Genomic DNA, 18,704 nt, shown 5'->3' with positions numbered 1-18,704 from the left:
CAGAAGCTTTTAGCCAGCACCCCAGCTGTTATGAAGCTTTCTCCCAGCATCTGTGGGCAGCAGAAATCCTAGCATACAAAGCACTTTGTCTTGGATGCAAATATCTTATTCTCTGCATGTAAGTCATTATACCAACTGTTTTGCTCTCACAGGCACTTATGTCAAGCCCAGGCAGTGCCTATCAACCTTCTTCAACAACATACTTACTGTCTGCAGCAAAGCACTTAAAATGTTTTGCAGAAAAGTGGTTAAAAAAGGAAAAAGAAAATCCCCTGTCTTCTGCAGCTGCACATCCTTAGGCTAGGCTTTGCTTTATACCCAAAACACTAAAACCTGTCTTAGCTGGAGGAGTCAATCCAGCCTGTGATGGCCAGGCCCAGAGCCTTTGCTCTTCCTCACATGGCTGCTCAGTGCTGACACAGGCACCCACGAGGGACTGGCACATCCTTCCACACCAGTGCCCAGCTCTCTCCACAGGGAGCAGCAGCAGCAGCCCAGGCAGGCAGATGCTCACACCACATTTTTCACAGCAGCCCAAACTTCGGAGCTGTAGCATGGGAAACTGACCAAGAGGCCAGGCCATGGAGCTGGCTGCAGCTGGCATCACACTGGCAATTAACTTGGGCTGTCTCTAATCTGAGGACACACCACGCCACATCACATGGCACAAAAAACCCCTCCAAGTGATACCGACTATGCTTTTTATAAACTAAGTACCAGTTTCCACTGCAATGCTCCTCCCAAGAAACTAGAGTGCAAAATAATGCTTGGAACAGGCTGATTTTGTACATATTAAGAATCAGGACAGCTACATCACAATATTTTGCTGAAGTTAAATATTAATTGCAGGTCTGTGGCACTACCTCCTTTCTTTGTGGGGAAATATTAGTGATATAATCTGTATCTGTGGTATGGCAACTGTTGTGATCTGTTGAACAAATTTGGAAATATAATTTACTTAGTGTTTTCTGCCCCCCCGTTTTTTCATTGATTCAGGAGAAAGCCCTCCCACACAGTCAAATATTCAGCTGAAAGTAAGTAGTCAGAAGGCATTCAAATCCACAAAGCAACTCCAGATCTGGTTGCCCCCACATTTACAAAATTGCCCTGTGGTGTTCTGGAAGATGCACAATTTTTGCAGCAGGGCTTTGAGGTAAGAAGGAAGAAAAAAATGCCCACAATTCCCTAAATCTTTCCATCCTATATTTTAAAAGGAAGAAAGAAGCATTTAAATTGCTGCTGTATAAAAAGGAACTTCAATAATATTTTATGTAAAAAAGAAGTTGGTTTTATTTTTTTTTTTGCTTACATGTACTCATATCTGGTAAAGTCATCTTTATAAAGAGGTTCAAAAAGAAACTTCTTAGAAATAAAGATAGCCATGACAGATTATAACCAGCATTTTTCCATGAATCATCTCCATTGCATATAGTTAGAAAGATTCCCAGACAACCTAGTAGGTGACCAGGAGAAATATTCCAGATTTTGGATATTTTACTGCAGGGGTGGGTGTCCCTCTGTGGAAAGGCTCAAAGAAAAGAATGTATGTGTGCTCAGAAAGCGAGGTCTGAACACAGAGTAAGTCTTCAAAACTGCATAAGGCTGCAAAAAGGACAGCAGACAATTGTACTATATGTCCATTGAGAGTAAACCAAAAATTAATCCACTTAATTGCCAAGAAAGAATATCTAGGCTACACATTAGAAAAAAACTGCAAGGACAGGGCAGTTGAACAAGCTAGTAGGAGATGATTTTGCCTTAGGTTTTTCAAAGAATAGGCTAAATAAGCTAGGACCCATCCATCAGGGATGGCCTAAGCATATTGTTCTGCTCTAGGATGGGCAGCTAGATTCCACAACTCCCAATATCCCTCTGGACCTACATTTTGTTGAGTTTGTGGTCCACACATCTCCTCAGAACAAAAACAGACACCCATCAGAAGACAGACACAAATCCCTACAACGGCTGAGAGAACTCACATGCAATGCTGTGCTCTCTCTAAAAACACAGACATATTTTTTTTCCTACACTGACCCCCAAGCACAGTGCAGGAAAACAGATATACACGGAGTTGCAGTCAATACCCATCTACCCATGCAGCTAGGCATGGGTAAAACAAACATCATTGGAAGAAACATTTCAGCTCTGATTTCAAGAGCAAAGCAGACATTTTAAATCACCAAACAAAACAGGGATCGTGCCATTCAGCCAGAGACAACTATTCCCAAAGTACCATCAGAGGCAAGAAAATCCATGAGTGAAACAGAACAGCCAGTTCTACCAGTGACAACGAGTGCCATTACCTTGGTTACAGACTCACAGGAAATTCAAATAATTTGCAGTAGCAGTGCACTGGAGATGATGAGTCAGAGATGTGCCTGGTAATGGAGCTTGAAATCAAGATAGAAGATCCCCAGCTTCCTACTGAGCTCCAGATGAACAAGAGCACCAGTTTAGTGTCCACAGGCGGCACAAATGTTTGGGATCCCTCTAAGTTTCTGCAGTTTGTACAGGAGCAGATCTCACCAGAAGGATGAGTATTTTCAAAGATAGTCCCCTGGGGCAGAGGAAAACATCTGGCAACCCCCTACAAAGTGTTCCCTGCCACCCACACATGGGCTGGACAGCACATTGTCAAAAACCTCAGTCTGTTTTTAACAACTAAGGAAAAACATTTCCGGCAAACGAAACTTAACTTCAATGTTCCTTTGCCAAGTGATGCCGCCTCCTTTCTGGTTACATTAATGGGGGGTGGAAACTCACAAGTTCGAAAAACAAATTAGTAAATCAGTGGCCACTGCCCCACACCAACTCACAAAAAAAACCAAAAAACCAAAAAATAAAACAAACAAAAAAACACACACAAAAAATCCAAACTCTCAAATGAATCTAAGTTCTACCTCATCCTGGTTTCTAGTTAGATCTAAAACTTACAAGCCTCCCATGTGAAAATGCCAGCAGTGAAGCAGGATACTGACTGCCTCCCACCCCAGCTATACACACAGGCACAAGGAGGCAGCAGCAGGGGATGTTCAGCCAAACCCCAGAGAAACCAGCTGTGAGACTGAGCAGCTCTTCCCCAGAGAACCACAGAGCAGAAGCCAGCAACCCCAGTCACAGACACATTTCAATTTGCAGGGCTGAGCTCAGCAAACCAGTGTTTCAAACAGAGACTTACTCTTTTCTTGCATCTAATTCACAAGGAGAAAAGAAAAGATGAAGTGCCTCTGAGGAGGTGATGGTTCTGGTGTGCTGGCCAACTGATGAGGTTTGTCAGGGCTCAGCAGTATTTGCTCTCTGCAGTCTCTTACTCCATCCCCATCCTGTAATGTCTAAATGCTGCATCTAATCCCATATACCCAAACACACATGATTATGTGTTCCCAGGGTATAGATGGGGTTGTTTGCTGCTTGCTGCAGATCCTCTGTGTGCCTCCCCCAGGCAGCGTATTTCTGGAGTTTGAGGATGTGGAGCTGAACCATTCCACCCAAAAAGTCCTACCCCCAACACCAACACCATCTCTGGCCTCAGTGCCTCTCCATTAGGCCTCTTCTTTCAGCTGTGCAACTGGCACACACTCCCCACTAATACATAAAAAAAAAATTATTATGCAAAATTATATCCAATATCATATCCAATATGTTTGATATTTGCCAAAACAAAGATGCAGGATTCTAGCATTCAGAATCATCCAGGCATCATAATCCCAGTCCAGGGTTTCCAGGATCTACCCTGGTCATGAGAGATCAGACTGGTTTGGGGAGTTAGTTGACATCCTGCCTTCCTGTCCTACTTTTTCCAGCTATCTGAAAAGGGTTTAATTAAGCCTTTCTAAAGGACAAAAGAAGTACATACTTACATAAGAAGCTTACAAATGAACAATCAAATTACTGGAGTTTTGGGCTTTATACTTAGATGACAATTGAAGATACATGGACAAGCATGAACAGGAAGGGCAGTGCACAGGCCTGCTGTTCACACAGAGGCATGACAACACCAGGCTCATGGCACCCCTGAGAGTTAACCACCCCACCAAAAACCAGGATGAAACCATACTGTAACATCAACAACAGACAATACTGTCATTCCTTCTAAAGTAATGATTCCATGTACCTCAGACAGGGATCTCTGCATATCTGAATCCACAGATACAACCTGATCTTGCATACCTTCATTGCATTAATTCCCTTTTATTGAAAGGATCTGATGTTATTAGCTTTCACATCCATTCAATTTCATAGGCTTTTTTCCTGACAAATATTTCTAAGACAAAATAATTAAAAAATCACTGCAATTAAGCCCTTTGTGATGGCTTCCATTTAAAAAAATAATAGTCCAAGCCATGAAAGAGATGCAGACATTAATTAATAAATGCATTCACAAAGCAAGCTTTAAACCTCTGACAAGACTTTGTCAAAAATACTCAATAGCCGTAAGTTTCTGTTGAAAGCCCCACTAAGTCAGATGGTAAACCAATTCCAGCTTTCCTCTCCAACTCAAAAATCTTAGGTACTTCCAGAAATTACAGAATTTGAAGAGAGAGAAGGGCAGGCTGAGGCCGCAAATCAGAGGAGTCTCACATCAGATTTCCTTGGAGCTGTTATGGTGTCTATCATCATTTAGCTTAAAAAGCCTACACAATATAGGCCAGCTCAACAGTAATCATCGTCATCATCAGTCCTTTTGCAGGAAAGGTGCTTGTCAAAGCAAAAGTAAATGGACAGTAATTTGCTCATGGCTAGAAACAAGCCTTTTAAAGTCTAACAAGGGTCGACCCAGGACCACTCTGTCAGGTTTTCCTGAGGTTTTCCTGTCTGTTTTTTTTTGTTCAGCCTGATCAGCTGGTGGTGGTTCCTCCTGGTGAGTATTTTGTTTAGATAAATTGAACACCACACTTCAGGACACAACATTTCAGCCATCGAGGCCCCACACAGGGGCTGTATGATGGAGCAGAGGCTGGAGCAGAGCCTGGCTGCCTCCAGCAGCCCTACCCCTGAACATGCAGAAGCCAGGCAAGTTCTCCCAACGACCCAAAGCCCCACAGTGATACCCCTCCAGTGCTGGCAAATACTGACGAGGCACACAGAGACTTCAAAGAGGGAAGGGAGTATTTCATAGGAGATATTTTTAAGTTAGACAGAAAACAATTTTCTCTTTTACTTACATTACACACAAATATTCAGTTCTGCTCTATCTCATTTTCCCTTTCTGTGTTTGCCACATTTCTGTAGACACTGTCTCTGGTTAAAAACAACATACTTAATTGTCCTGTTGCATGCTCAGCTTTTAAAGCCAACAGCTCTTTGTATCAAGGCAGAAAATACAGTTCTATAACCAGAGTTAAATAAATTACTTAAGACGTCATCCAGCTGAAATAGGTTTTCCACGATTACGATAAATTATAGATGTGATTTGTTGGCATATTAGTTACAGATGCATGTGTACCAGTCTGCTGGCCAAAACATTCCAAGATCAAAGGAGAAGCTGAAAGTGGACAAGATTATTTATTATCTTGATGAATACCACACTCAAGAAGTCATCATCAGAGCCGTGGGCTGTACAAGTACAGAACAAACAGATACTCTCCTCAAAAACTGAGTGCTGAAGCAGAGATCATGAAACAGATCCAGGGACAAGTCAAGGATGAATTAATGCATCAACACCTCACTTTTTAATTTCACTGTATTAAAAAAGTACACTTAAATCTCTTTCACTTCATCAGGCTGCCTCTGTCATCATGTAACCATTATGTAAGGCAGCATAATTAAAAATAAACTTTTCACTCCCCAGCAGCAGTTATGCAATAACTTTTAATTAACTAAGATCCTTCATGTTCAAGAGAACATTTAAGGAGTTTAAGTTATAACTCAATGCCCTTCTTCATAGATTCACATTCAAATCCTCTAACAGAAATTATCTGCATTTTTCTTCTCATCTCTCCAGTACAAAGATGATTTGTCAGGTTTTATTTGGTTTTATCTGCTTGCAAGATGCTGTCTCGGGGTCCTAAAAATGCAGGGACATATTTTGTGCAATCTGTCAGCAACTGTCTTCAGATGCAAGGCTACAGGGAGTTGATGAGCTCTTATCAGAATGAGTCACAAAAATGGATTATCCACTCTTAATCCTCCCTACACTGGCAAATTTCTTTATTTATTTTGTACAATAAAAATAAAAGTTAAAATTGGCCTGATGAAACCATATAATAGTTTTCTCTTGAAATGCTCTGGCAGAGAACATCACTCTGCCATTTTAGAGGCACAGAGCTTCCAGCATCCATTCCATTTTTCTCCAAAAGCAAGCACCCCCTTGCTTCCAGGACCCATTTATTCCTCTAAGTTTTTGTCATATCCTGTTCCCCCACATGATGTTCTGTAGTTTTGAGGGTTCTTTACAGCTTTTTTGAAAAGTCATCTTCTCTCCACAAACCTAAGAAACAAGAAATCATTTAACCTGTTTTCTTCACAAAACCACCATAAAAGTATTTTTCACCATAAAAGTCTTACTAATCTGCATTCGCTTGAAATGCAAATGTTTTTCACAAAATTGTTCTGCTAATTTTCATGAAAGCCAGCACCTTATAGGATCACAACCCCCTCACTGAAACTCTCTTTCAGTTAAATCTCAAAAGAACAAAACCTTAGCTTGGGTAACCTCCCTTCCATTTCGAATGGGGATTTAGGAAGAGAAGTGTGAGTTTTGCTGCTGTTTGCTAAACCCAACAGAGAGAAAAAGGAATCCAAACTGCCTGAGAGCTCATCCCTGAAAATAATGTGATTTTCCTATAGGATTTTAAAAAATGCATCTCTTCATAGATTTGAGCTTAAAGAGGAAAAAAGTAGGGAAAAAAAAAGATGTTTTCATACTTCTAACATATGGTCCATGGCCAACTTTTAGTGCAAAGCTGCCCCATCAGGCAGCGAGCTGACGGACAGAATGGAAACCAGGGCTGCTTCCTTATGGTTATTTCCTTGCTTATTGGATTTGGATTTTTAGCTTCACTCTGAAATGCTGCCACGCTACACTGAGTACATAGTAGCTGGCATCACTTTAAAGGCCCCAGCAGATCTCAGTCAGCAAACCAGATTAGTTACACCACGCAGGAAGGAGGGCTTGTGTGTTTTGGGGAGCGACAGGGAAGCAGGAAGACATCCCGTTGTGGTGGTGAAAGGGGCAGTGGTGGAGGGAGAGGGAGGGGAGGGAAACAAGCCTGCTCTGAAATTTGACTTTCATCTCAGACAGCGTGCTCCACTTAACTGCACAAGGCCATTATGCACGGATACGACTCGGGTGTCCTGGGAGACCCTGGCAGACTGCACTGCACGTGAACAGTCTCGCTGCCAGAGCAGAAGTTGGTGTCCTGTCATGCCACATCAAATCCAGGTTAGTGAGCGCTGTCAAGGCTGTGGAGCAGCACAATCAGTGTCTGCATCAGCGCAGGCAGCATCCTCCGGGTGACACGCGAAGGCAGCGCTGGGCAAGCACCTGAGCGAGCTCAGAGGGCAGCAGCACAGCTGGGTAACACCCCTCTGCTCCAGAAAACATCCTGCCACTCAAAATTTCATCTCCCACCCACCTGACGGGGGCTTCACCCACTTCCATGGTGCCATACCTAACTTGCCAGCTGCTTTGAAGGGGATTCAGAGCCAAGTGCTTCCTGCAAATTACTCCTTTCTCTGCAAAACCTGCTTAATGGAATTAAATGAAGGATCTGTTTGGCCCATGGAGTATGTGAAGTGCAGAATTGTATTTTATCCCAGCCCATTACAGGAAGTTTCAAAATGGAGACAAATTTTCAGTCACAGGTTGATAGAAGTTACTACAAAAACTACAATGTAAAGGTGTGAAAGGCTTTTTTCCTTCTATAAATCACTTTTAAATACATGGTTTATTTAAATCATGTGCATCATTAAAGAATTATAAATGACAGCTACAGAGGAACTGGATAAGGAGAAAACTTTATTTTAGAATTTTCTTTTCCAGTTTTTTTGGATAGAAAAGAAAAATCATTAAAGCAGAATCATAAAGATTACTGTGCAAGGAGAAAAGAAAAAAGTTCCTCACATGCTACCTCAGACATCAAACAAACTTAAACATATTTGACAATCTTCTGTCCATTAAAATATACATTTGGCTAAACCCTTAGGCTTAAGAATTTCCAAAATTTAGCCTGATGTATCCCGGGCTGCATCCAGAGCCCCGTGGGCAGCAGGGGAGGGAGGGGATTCTGCCCCTCTGCTCTGCTCTGCTGAGACCCAGCTGGAGCATCCAGAGCTGGGGTCCCTGCACAGGAGGGACAGGGACCTGCTGGAGCCAGCACAGAGGAGGCCACCAAGATGATCAGAGGGATGGAGCAGCTCTGCTGCCTCTGCTGAGAAAAGGCTGATTCAATGAGAGAATTTGGGTTTATCAGCCTGGAAAAGAGAAGGTTTGGCCTAATTGTGGCTTCTAGTACCTGAAAGGAGACAACAAGAAAGATGGAGGTGGACTATTTACAACAGCCTGGAATGACAGGAGAAGTGGAAACGGGTTCAAATTGAAAGAGAAGATTTAGTCCAAATTAGGTTTTAGGAAAAAAAAACAAAAACAGAGAATGGCACAGGCTGCCCACAGAAGCTGTGGGTGCTTCATCCCTGGAAGTGTCCAAGACCAGGCTTGGAAGGGACTTTGAGCAACCTGCTCTGGGGCAAGGTGTCCCTGCCTATGGCAGAGGGGTTGGAATGAGATGAGTTTTAAGGTTCCTTCCAACACAATCCAATATGCGATCCTATGATCTCTAACCTAAAGTTAAGGTACCATCATTTCCACTGTCACTTTTTAAAAAAATATTTCAGCACTTTTTCCACTAACAAAAGAAGAGGAAGTTATTTTATTATTTTGGACCTACCCCTTGGAAACGCTGCTTCCTCAGCAGTCAGATTTTGCTTGGGGCACGACTCCCTTCCCAGTCAGAGGATTGTATCCTGCATAGGAGGAGATATATTAAAGGAATAAGGAATAGCAAAACAATTGCATGAAATATTATGTGTATCTGGGAATTGCACCACCCTATCAATATGAAAAAAGCATGTAAAAGGATGTTAGGTCATGTTCTGGTCACAAACCACTTGCTCCTTTTCCTCTGTGATCCTTCTATCTTTGCCTGCATCACCTCTGACAATGCTCTTGATGCCCTCACTGACCATCACTCAAGAGCTGTGTGACAATACCTATGTCTGTCACCTCTGGCTTAAGCCTTACCTCCCCAGGAAGAGACACATGCAGTGCACAAAGATGGTCTTCCAGAACCACAAGATTATTTTAGCATGACATGCACACAGAGTGCCATCTTGGGGCAAGCTGCTACTAAGTTTTCCAGACGTTTTGTCACTGTAGGAACTACAGACTGGATTAATTTCAGCTCAGTTCTGCTGCCTGTATTATATATCTGAATGCATGTCTGAGCTGCTCAAAAAGAAAGGTGGCTTTTTGAAGGAACAGATGAGTGGATTTTTCTAGACATCTTTTCTAGGCTACCTGAACTGCCCAAAGCACTGCTAGTTTTTATGCCCTGAATGCAGGAGCAAAAGCTCTGGCAGCATTTATTTTTGGTTAGATGACCACACATATATACACACACCTGTATACTGATGAAATTAATAAAACCACAGAAAACACAGCCTGCAAGAAATCAAGCCTCTGCTTTTAAGAAGTCAGATATTGCACATGGGGAAAAAAAAACATAAACAGCTGATTCTTGGAGAAATTACTAAAAATTAAAGCACTAATACACTAGCAGAAGAGCTTTGCTGTTCCTACTATTCTCCTCTGCTGTGAAGGCACTGTAAAGCACCTAGTCTCAGGGCTTGGCTCTGCTTGAGTCCATCCAAGATCAGTCCAAAAGCAATGCCACATCTTAGCTCTGATGTTCAGCATTAGCCCCACAAAGCTCTCAAACCTGCATCCAGCAAACAGGTTTTTGTTGGACACCAACCCCACTGATAATCCCTCAGGTGGAGCAATATGGTGGTACAGAGGGGTTTCCAAGACCTGTGCCTAGACCACAGGAGAGTCACATTCCAAAAATGACCATACAACACCATTATCACATGGGGTTATTAGACAGCAGAGAATAAATGCTCTGAGGAGATGAAGAACTGCATTGTAGTAACACTTCTATCTTTCTTAAAACAATTTAATACCAACAGGGAAAAATACCAGCCCTTTCTATAAATATACTTAAAGTATTACTACCATGTGTGTAGAGAAGGGTTTTTGCACTTTCTTTCATTGCAGAGCTTAAATCCTGGCACGATCTCAAGTGAAAATGAAGCCAGGGGTCTGCTGCAGAGCCTGTGTGTGTGTACCACAAACCACCAGGCGCCCTGGCACAGCCCAACCCTGCCAGCAGCTCTGCTCCTGAGGGCCAGGACCAAAATAACCTCGTGGGAAAACTTCCAGAGCCATTACCTCCCCACTTTAACAAATACAACTCACACTAGTTTTCAGAAGTTCCCTGTTATATTCACAGAATAACAAATATGCATGAGGAAACCAGCCATGGCATTAAGAAGAAAGAGGTCCTGTGTTTAAAATTAGCTCCCATGAAGATGTATGAGGAGACAAGGGACAGGCAAAAAGAGAGGTTACAAAAATAAGAATATATCATCTGTAGAACAGATACAAAAGCACTTTTTGCTTTAATACACAGAGATGGCATCTTCTACACAGCAGAACCTACACACAACTGTCCATACAAAGAGCCTGAACTGCACTCATATGGGAAATGCCTTAGGTTGGAACAAGCTGGTTTCTACTTGCCAACCATCAGGCAGACCCAGAAGTCCATCTTTCTGTGCCCTTTCCTACGGGGTTGAGTGGCTGGACCTAAAGGAGCATTTAGGAGAAGGAGAGATGGGCTATGAACAGTCTCTGACCACAAATCAAGCAACAGTGTGCAGAAAGCCAAGACCACGAGTGTTATCAGAAGGGCAGCTACACAGAGTCCCCATCTGGGTGACCTCCTGCCCACATGACAGGACCTACCAGACATGAAAAAGTCGTAAGTATGGCAAAGCAAACACAAGGTGGTGTCTCCTGCGCTGAAGGGTCAGTCAAAGGCTGGCACAGCACCAGACCAGATTTATAATGAAGACCCTCTGAGATCCCAAAGCATGTCTACATGGGTAGATTCACCCAGGTTAAAGTAAATTTGGATGCAGGCCACAATTACTCTTCTTGGTTACTGGGACATGGGATGAGATAAAATCAATTTGTAATGAAAGTTCCAAAAGGTAAACTGTCAGGGAATAATGAATTCATTGCAAACAGCATCTCATGAGGACAGGTTCTCAGTTTCCTCCTACACCACCTGAGATCCTTCAGCCAGGCAGGAAACCACCACATACCAAAAAAAAAGCCATGAAAACAAATGGTCTCATGCTTTTTCTGTAGGCTTTTGCAGTAAAAAGTGGGGCCAGTGCCAAGCAGAGAGAATGGATACTGGTGTCCATGTGGTAAATCATTCCCCAGCCTAGACGCCAGCTTTTTGGAGAGAAGTTTCTGCAGCCTGCAATGAGAAAGTCAGGCCCCAGGCTTGCATCACCCCACCCCTGAGTCATCCCACCACGCAGATCCTTTCCCCTACCATCACTCCTCAGCCTGGCTCACGTAATTATTACTGCAGAGCTGCAATCATCCCTGTGCAGTCGGAGCAAAGCCGGCATCCCCACCCACACACAGAGAAGCGCCACACTCGCCCCAAATTCAGCACCTGAACACAAAACTGAGACCCCAGGATAAAAAGGGGAGGCAGTCAGGGCTGCCCTCAGGCTCCTCAAGGGATTCTGGCAGGGGATGCTGCCTGAGATAGAGGATGCCCTACATGAAGGGGACAGGAGAGGGGACCGAGCAGCAGCGGGGGATGGATAATCTCTGCCTGGTTTGTGCCTGTGACCAGGTTATGTCAGGTGCTATTAAGGCACAAAGTGTGAGCACGCGTGTCTGAAGCCCCACTGCAGACTGCTCCAGCAGCCTTGAAATGAAACCACTCTTCTTTTCTTAAAAAAAAAAAAAAAAGAGAGAGATTAAATAGAAAACCCAAACAACCAAACAGAAAACAACAGCACACCCTACACAGCAGTTAAGAGAGAAAAACATGCACCCAAATGTGCCCAGGGGAACCAGCCAAGGAGACCTACACCTCCAAAACCACCCTCCTCCCCTGGGCTGAGTGCTGCTGCTGCCGTTTTGTCTGCTCAGCTCCACCGCCCATCCACGTCCCCCGAAGGCAGAGCCGCAGCCGCCGGGGAGCTCTGCCGTGCCTTCAAAGAGCCTAAACTGGGTCAGCAGAACGGAGAGGAAAAAACCTGATTAAAGCATGAAGAAAGCTAACAGACCTGCTGGCTGAGAGACAGCAGAAGGAAGGGAAAAGCACTCACAGGCTTTGCATCTCCTTGGAGGCACAGAAAGACAAGGGCTGCTGGTCCCCCATTCCACAACTGCAGGGAGGGAGATGTGTTTCTCAGATTTGTAATGGGATACAGGCAACAGAAACGCACGTGGGGATGGGGGTGTATAAGTAGATAACTGTGTGTCCCTCTGTCCTCCATGCAGCATTCTGCCTAGGGCCACCCTCACCCGCATTTCCAGTCAATTTATTCTGACTTAAACCAAGTGAAACAATTTAAATCCATGCAAATCTAAAACCCTTCACAAGCCTTAGGGCTACGATTTGCACCATCCTTTCTTGCGCCGGAATAAACCCAAAGATGTTGGAGGAAGACTCCCAACAGCTGCCAAACTCAAGCAGCATCTTTTGGATGCAATTAAAAATGCTAAACAGGATAAACAGGAGGCCATGAGGAGGAAGCTTTGTTTCTCTGGCAGAGACTTCTGACCTTAAAAAAAAAGCCAAAACCATTTCTGCATCTGTAGGTGAAGTGCAGCAGAAGGGTTTGGGGGCTGCCAAGATCCAGGAGTGAGGTGGATCCCTAAGAAGCACATGACTGCTGGAACTGTAATTGGAGTGACACTTTAAAAGAAATAGTTTTGCAAACCAGGGAACTGAGAGCAGCTGAGAGTTCTTGCTGTGACCAAGGCTTTGCTGATGTCCAAACCAGGTGATGGTGGGTAACAGAGATGTTGTTATCCCCTGGTGCTACCAAAACCTCCAGAACCATACAACCCATCTCCCTGAAACACAGTATAAATCTAACCTTGCGCTGGAAAACACCTTCTCCAAGCTACATCACTGAAAAGACAAATGGGTTTTTCTCCACAGATCCTGGGAAATCAGCTCCAGATCCCTCTGTGGAGCTGCACACCCACCACTGTGGTCTGTGGGCCCACACAAAGCCATCGCACCCTCGTCCTGACCGCTGGCTCCAGGGTGGGCTGTGTATTTGCTTAAAGACGTCCAATGAAAATATCAGCTTAAGAAATCACAGCAGCACGGGATGGGTGGGGAGAACATTCCCTGCTAGAAAGAATCCAAGCTCTGCAATTGCACATATCACATCTAGATATTGTTGTAAAGACCTCTGTCTACAGAAGGAATAGGAGATTTGATCTAGTATGCAAATAAAAGTCAGAAATCTCTCCTGTCAGCCACAGGAAAGGCTATCAATAATTCATTTTAACAAAAAAGGAGATCAAATAAAAATGCTGTGTTAGTTTGACATTTTGATATGTTGGTTCAGGATTCTTCTTTAATGTAATATGTAACAAACAGCACAGTTCATCTATAAATGCCAGACACGCTTGCAAATCGTTGAATATAGCAGGTCCTATTAACATTCACTTAGACTTTTCAAATTAATTCATTTTCACTGCCTTTACATCATTTTTACTGCCTCTACCCAGCAGTCGTAGGTCAAGTGGAGCTCTCAGAAATGCTACACAGAGTTTCCAAAGATAAAGTTTCACATTTGTAACCACATTTCTAACTATTTCTTCATGTTACCCACCACATAGCTTAATGTCCAACCCAACTTGTTTGACTATTACATACTTGCTGTGAATTGCTTCTGAAAATTGTACAGTCAGAAGCCAGAAAGAGGTGCTTGTGTCCTAAATCAACTGTCTGTGCAAGTTCACTCTCATATATTGTGGTTTGATTTCATTTACAATTTCCTTATGGGCATTTGGTGGAGTGGATGAAGTATATTATACTCCAGAAAGCACAGGCTTGCAATCCACAGATTTCGGTGTTGTGTTGCAAGAGGTATTTATTGCAGTGAAGAACTGCTGGCAAATTTAGCATGTATTGCTCAAGCTCAGTCTGTATTGCCTTTGCTGTGCAGAAGACACAAGGGGGACTCACATCTTCTATGTTTAAGTAGGGTAGGGCAAATTTCTTGCAAGATAAAATCCCCTCTAAAATGCAGAAAAATGGTTAACTTTCTATGACTTATCTGTTCCAGGGTCAAGTAGAAAAGTAAATACTCCTGTTGTTACATCACTTTGATTAAGGATTCTCTTTAAAGTACATTTTTAAGCAATATTCAGGCAGTTCTTTCAAAAGCTATTTCCCTAAAGTCCTTGATGGTAAGAATCTTTGTTATAGGCTGACACAGTATTGTGCTGTCTCTGGAGGGAAAACAGTGGTGTCCCGAGCATGGCTGGACAGTGCAGACTCCTGGATACAGACTGTAGATTCATGGCTTTTCTAGGTATTGTAGCTTCTAAATTACAATTTACACTGGCTGCTCTATCTAGAAAAGAGCTGTAGTTTGTTGGAGGGGGAAACAGTTACTGAATGTGATGGCACTCCAGATGGTAAAGCTGTTACCTGATCCAGATGATAAAGTTGTATCATCCTTGTTACATCCAGTCCATTGTGAACAGGAAGATAAATAATAAAATTATGGATTTTATTTTTTCCCACCAAGTGTCTGCAGAGTGCCATGCTGACTGTTGTGTCTGCTGGAATCCTATGGCACTGCCATATCTCCAGAAATGCACTCACAAAACTGAACTGCTTTTACCCACGAGGGAAACAGGTGGGTCAGCCTCCCTGCCAGGGAGCAAACTGCCTGAGGAAAGCCTTTTCCTCACACACTTCAACCCAAGGACTCCCATCACCGTAACCTCTCATCCACAAAGAATCCAATCCCCAAAACTCCCACCCCCACACAGAGCATCTTTCAGTTCAGTGCTATTTGCAAGGAAGCAGCTGCAAGGACAAGATCCTAAAGCCAGGGCCACTTGCATCTCTGTATCTGCCTGTCTGTCTCTTGGGCATCTCTCAGACCATGCAGCACCATGCAGACCATGTTGCACCATACTGAGGAAAGCAAGTCCTGGCCATCCCTGCAGATGATATACCTGAGGTGGGACCAGCTGGTCCCAAAAGTGCCCTTGGGTCTTCCCTTAATCACATCTGGAACATGCACAAGGAGTAGAAGAATAATGTTCAAGCTAAAGACAGCTCTTGAGTCTTCCTTATTCCTGTTTTTGCACATGCCAATAAATTTGTTAAATCACTTAGATGCTTTTGAAAATTTTAGTCACTGTTGGAATAATCCCCCAAAAAAATCACAAAAGAATCTCAAAAAAGCCACTTCCACTCACTCTAAGGGCTACAGTGTGAACTACAAACCTCTGAAACCTGCTTAGAAAAGCCACTCTGGAGCAGGAGGAAAGGGACAGCCACAGCCAGCCAGCGTCAGGCTGACATGCAGCAGGGTCCCATCTGGCAGACGATTTTTATTTCTGATTACAGAAAGCACAGCCCAGAGGTAGCAGCAACAGCTGGACAAGGATCTGGCAGTTCAGAATGTGACCCCCCCCCACCAACATGACAGCTCCCAGTTCCTGGGACAGGGGTCTGAAGCAGGTACCCTGCCCTGGTCCCAGCAACACCACAAAGCAGAGAACAGAGCACTGAGTTGAATTTATGGAGCTTCAAAGCACAAGACACAACTTTACATGAGCCTGACCACTCTCAGATCTTCACTTGTATCATGAAATCAGGAGCTGGGGGGAATCCTTTGCTGACATGCAGTAGGAACACAAACAAGTTATTATTTGAAAGGCTGTACAAAGGGTAAGTCTTTAATCCCCTTAATCCAGACGACAAACAAACAAAGCCCCAAGAATGGGATCCTGGAGCACAGCTGAGCGCTGCCAGGTCTCTTGCAGGGGCTCTCTATTCACATTGCTGCAGCCAGTTATGAGCCTCCAGCTAAAAAGTTGCTGCAAAGAAAATAGATGCAGGCACGGTTTTATTCCCAGTTCTTTAGAGCTTATCACGGGCAATTTGGCAGCCTGGGCTCATGTTTCAGTGAGCAGGGTTTAATCCTCAGGTCAGTGGTACCAGGGTTACTGGATTTCCAGGTCTGGCTGCCGTTGCCCTCTTACTGACTTTCGAGTGCAGTGACTCCTCCTGCTTGTTACTCGTGCACAGGGGAAATGCAGATTCTGATGAATAAAATCAAGAGTGGCCAAGGCAGGGGAGGAATCAGACAGCAACACAGAGAAGCATCAGAAGATGAACTGCAAAGTGTTTGGGGCTGAGGAGAGCTCCTCTTTTGGTGCAACTTAAGGAAAAAATTCGGGTCAATGCAATGCATACCAGCATTTGTACCACTCCCAAATCCTGACACTGTGGTAAGCAGATACCAGTGCAGGCACCCAAAGGGTTAAACGGATTTAGGATCTGACCTGTGTTTACAGAATACTGGGAAATTCTTCCACTTATTTCAGCAGGAATTGGGTCAGCTGCAACCATGCATCCTAAATGAACCGCGGGAAGAGTGTTGCTAATTTCAGTAGTAGTATTCATGCAATTCAAAGTAGATGTGTGGTTATTTACCTTGCTGAATCAAGTCTACAGGAAAGGTCTAAGCCAGTGAAATAAGCAGCACATTTAAAATGGCACTATCCTTTCTGCCATACATCCCATCACAAGCTGATGAGCTACCAAAGATGTGGTGCATGACATTGTAATTAAAAAACACATTTCCTCTCAAAGTTTTTTTCTTCTGTATCTGTGTTACCAAGTATGAGCCATTCAGTGCAGAGTCTGTCAATTTAAAGAGAAGAATTGGTGGACATGATCTAAAAGGTCACAACTTCAGCAGTAGTTAGATAACCCAGGAGAAGAGTTAACAGCACTGGTACAGCCCAACCCTTGACAAGACAGTCATTTTGGAAATTAAAAGTCCCCTTTGCCACATTTTGGAGACTCTCCTGGTTGCTGCAACAGCTCCCTGGGCCTCCCCCCAACTTTGCTACAAGCTGAATTGGATCCAATCTCTCACTCTGAGCAGAGGTCAGGCCAGTCACACTGGCAGAGCAGCAGAGCACGTGAAGGCTGGAGGGCTGTGAGATGTTCTCTGGTTGTTGAGCAGTCGCTCTGGTGAGTATCAAGCACACCAGATCCACATCATCCCTGCAGTCCTGCTCACTGTGTCCCCACCACAGCCAGAGCTGTAGATCACATACAGAAGAGAAAATGCAAAAGGCAATTGCATGATGCAGATACAAATTATTCAATCCAGCCTCCAAAGCCCAGCACACAGGGCCACAAAAAGAACTCAAAGGCTCCTCCTACCTGAGCTGCTGAGACCAACAATAACCAAATCCAATGGGATGTCCAATGGCACAGGCAGCTCCTGCTCTGCACAACTCTCTGTCTCTGGTCTCAGTAAAGTCTACTAAAGCATGTTATCCATTTGAGATTATATGTGAAGTGAGAGAAAAAAACAGATGGGAAGGACGTAAAGAAAGACTCAGCACAGATCCCAGTTTGTAACTGGGCCCTGAATTACTGTTGGAACAAGGCTCCCTCTGCCACGAGGATAGCAAGTGTCTAATCCCATTTTGTAAAACTGCAAAGGTCACTGCAAAATTACAGCTCAGTTCTGCTTTCATTTGGAAAGAAAAAAATTCCATGGTTTGTTCAGATCAATTGGGAGCAGTCAGCCTTCTCCCAACTCCCATCTGCCCAGTCTTTCACCCCACTTTTGCAGAGCCCTACAGTTATGTTTCAAGATGCATTATAAAATCAAAAGCAAAGGGGCAATGACTGTACAGCGCAGAAAGGGTGAAAAGGACTATGAAGGGCAATAAAACCCTTTATTTATGTGGAGACTGCTCATGCCATACACTATCAGGCTGCCAGGCCCCCTGCCTGCCTGAGTGCTGACAGCCTTTCCATCCCTGACAGTTCACAAGGTCGTGGTCCTTGCTGACATTTCATTCCACCAACCAGCCTGGTTTTCCTTAGCCCCACCAATTCCAGGTCTGATCTCACAGCCAGTAGCTCAAGAATATGACAATTAAAGATTAATGTTGTAAGTGCATGTTAAGTCGAGAAATCCAGATTTTTTTGATGTCATGCCAGACCTATTCACTTTTAAACCTTACCCTTATGCTTCAAGACACCAGGACAGGAGTGTCACTTTCCCAGCAGACTGCAAATGCTTTCTTCCTTTCAGCTGCCAACTAGTTTTGTGGGCTAATACATTTTTCTTTATTTAATTATTCACTGCAACACATGAAACATTAAGCAGCTTCTTTCTATGAAGAAATGAGTGCTGTTTCCCAACGACAACATGTTAAGTATCCTTAATAACAGGAATAAGGAAATGAGTTTACTAGAACAAAGGGGGAAAGGGCAGGGAAAATGAGAGAAGCACGGAGAAACTAAAATTTACTAACACAAAAAACCACCGAGACTTCATTTCTAAGAAAATGGTCACAATTGGCTGATCTGGGA

The 18,704-nt window shown here is 43.8% G+C and overlaps 1 protein-coding gene across 4 annotated transcripts in view; it reads right to left on the bottom strand.

The window, feature by feature from the left end:
- Positions 1–18,704, bottom strand: part of PDZD2 (PDZ domain containing 2) — a 201,780-nt gene that overhangs the window by 167,355 nt on the left and 15,721 nt on the right. For all 4 annotated transcript variants that reach the window (XM_086870110.1, XM_086870111.1, XM_086870113.1 and 1 more), the window contains exon 2: positions 8,889–8,964. The gene's annotated coding sequence lies outside the window, so the exon portion shown is untranslated. The remainder of the gene's footprint in view (positions 1–8,888; positions 8,965–18,704) is intronic.

The sequence above is a fragment of the Cyanistes caeruleus genome, chromosome Z (assembly GCF_971803275.1).
Source record: "Cyanistes caeruleus chromosome Z, bCyaCae1.hap1.1, whole genome shotgun sequence".
Lineage (NCBI taxonomy): Eukaryota > Metazoa > Chordata > Aves > Passeriformes > Paridae > Cyanistes > Cyanistes caeruleus.
This window is presented reverse-complemented; position numbering and strand designations above follow the sequence as displayed.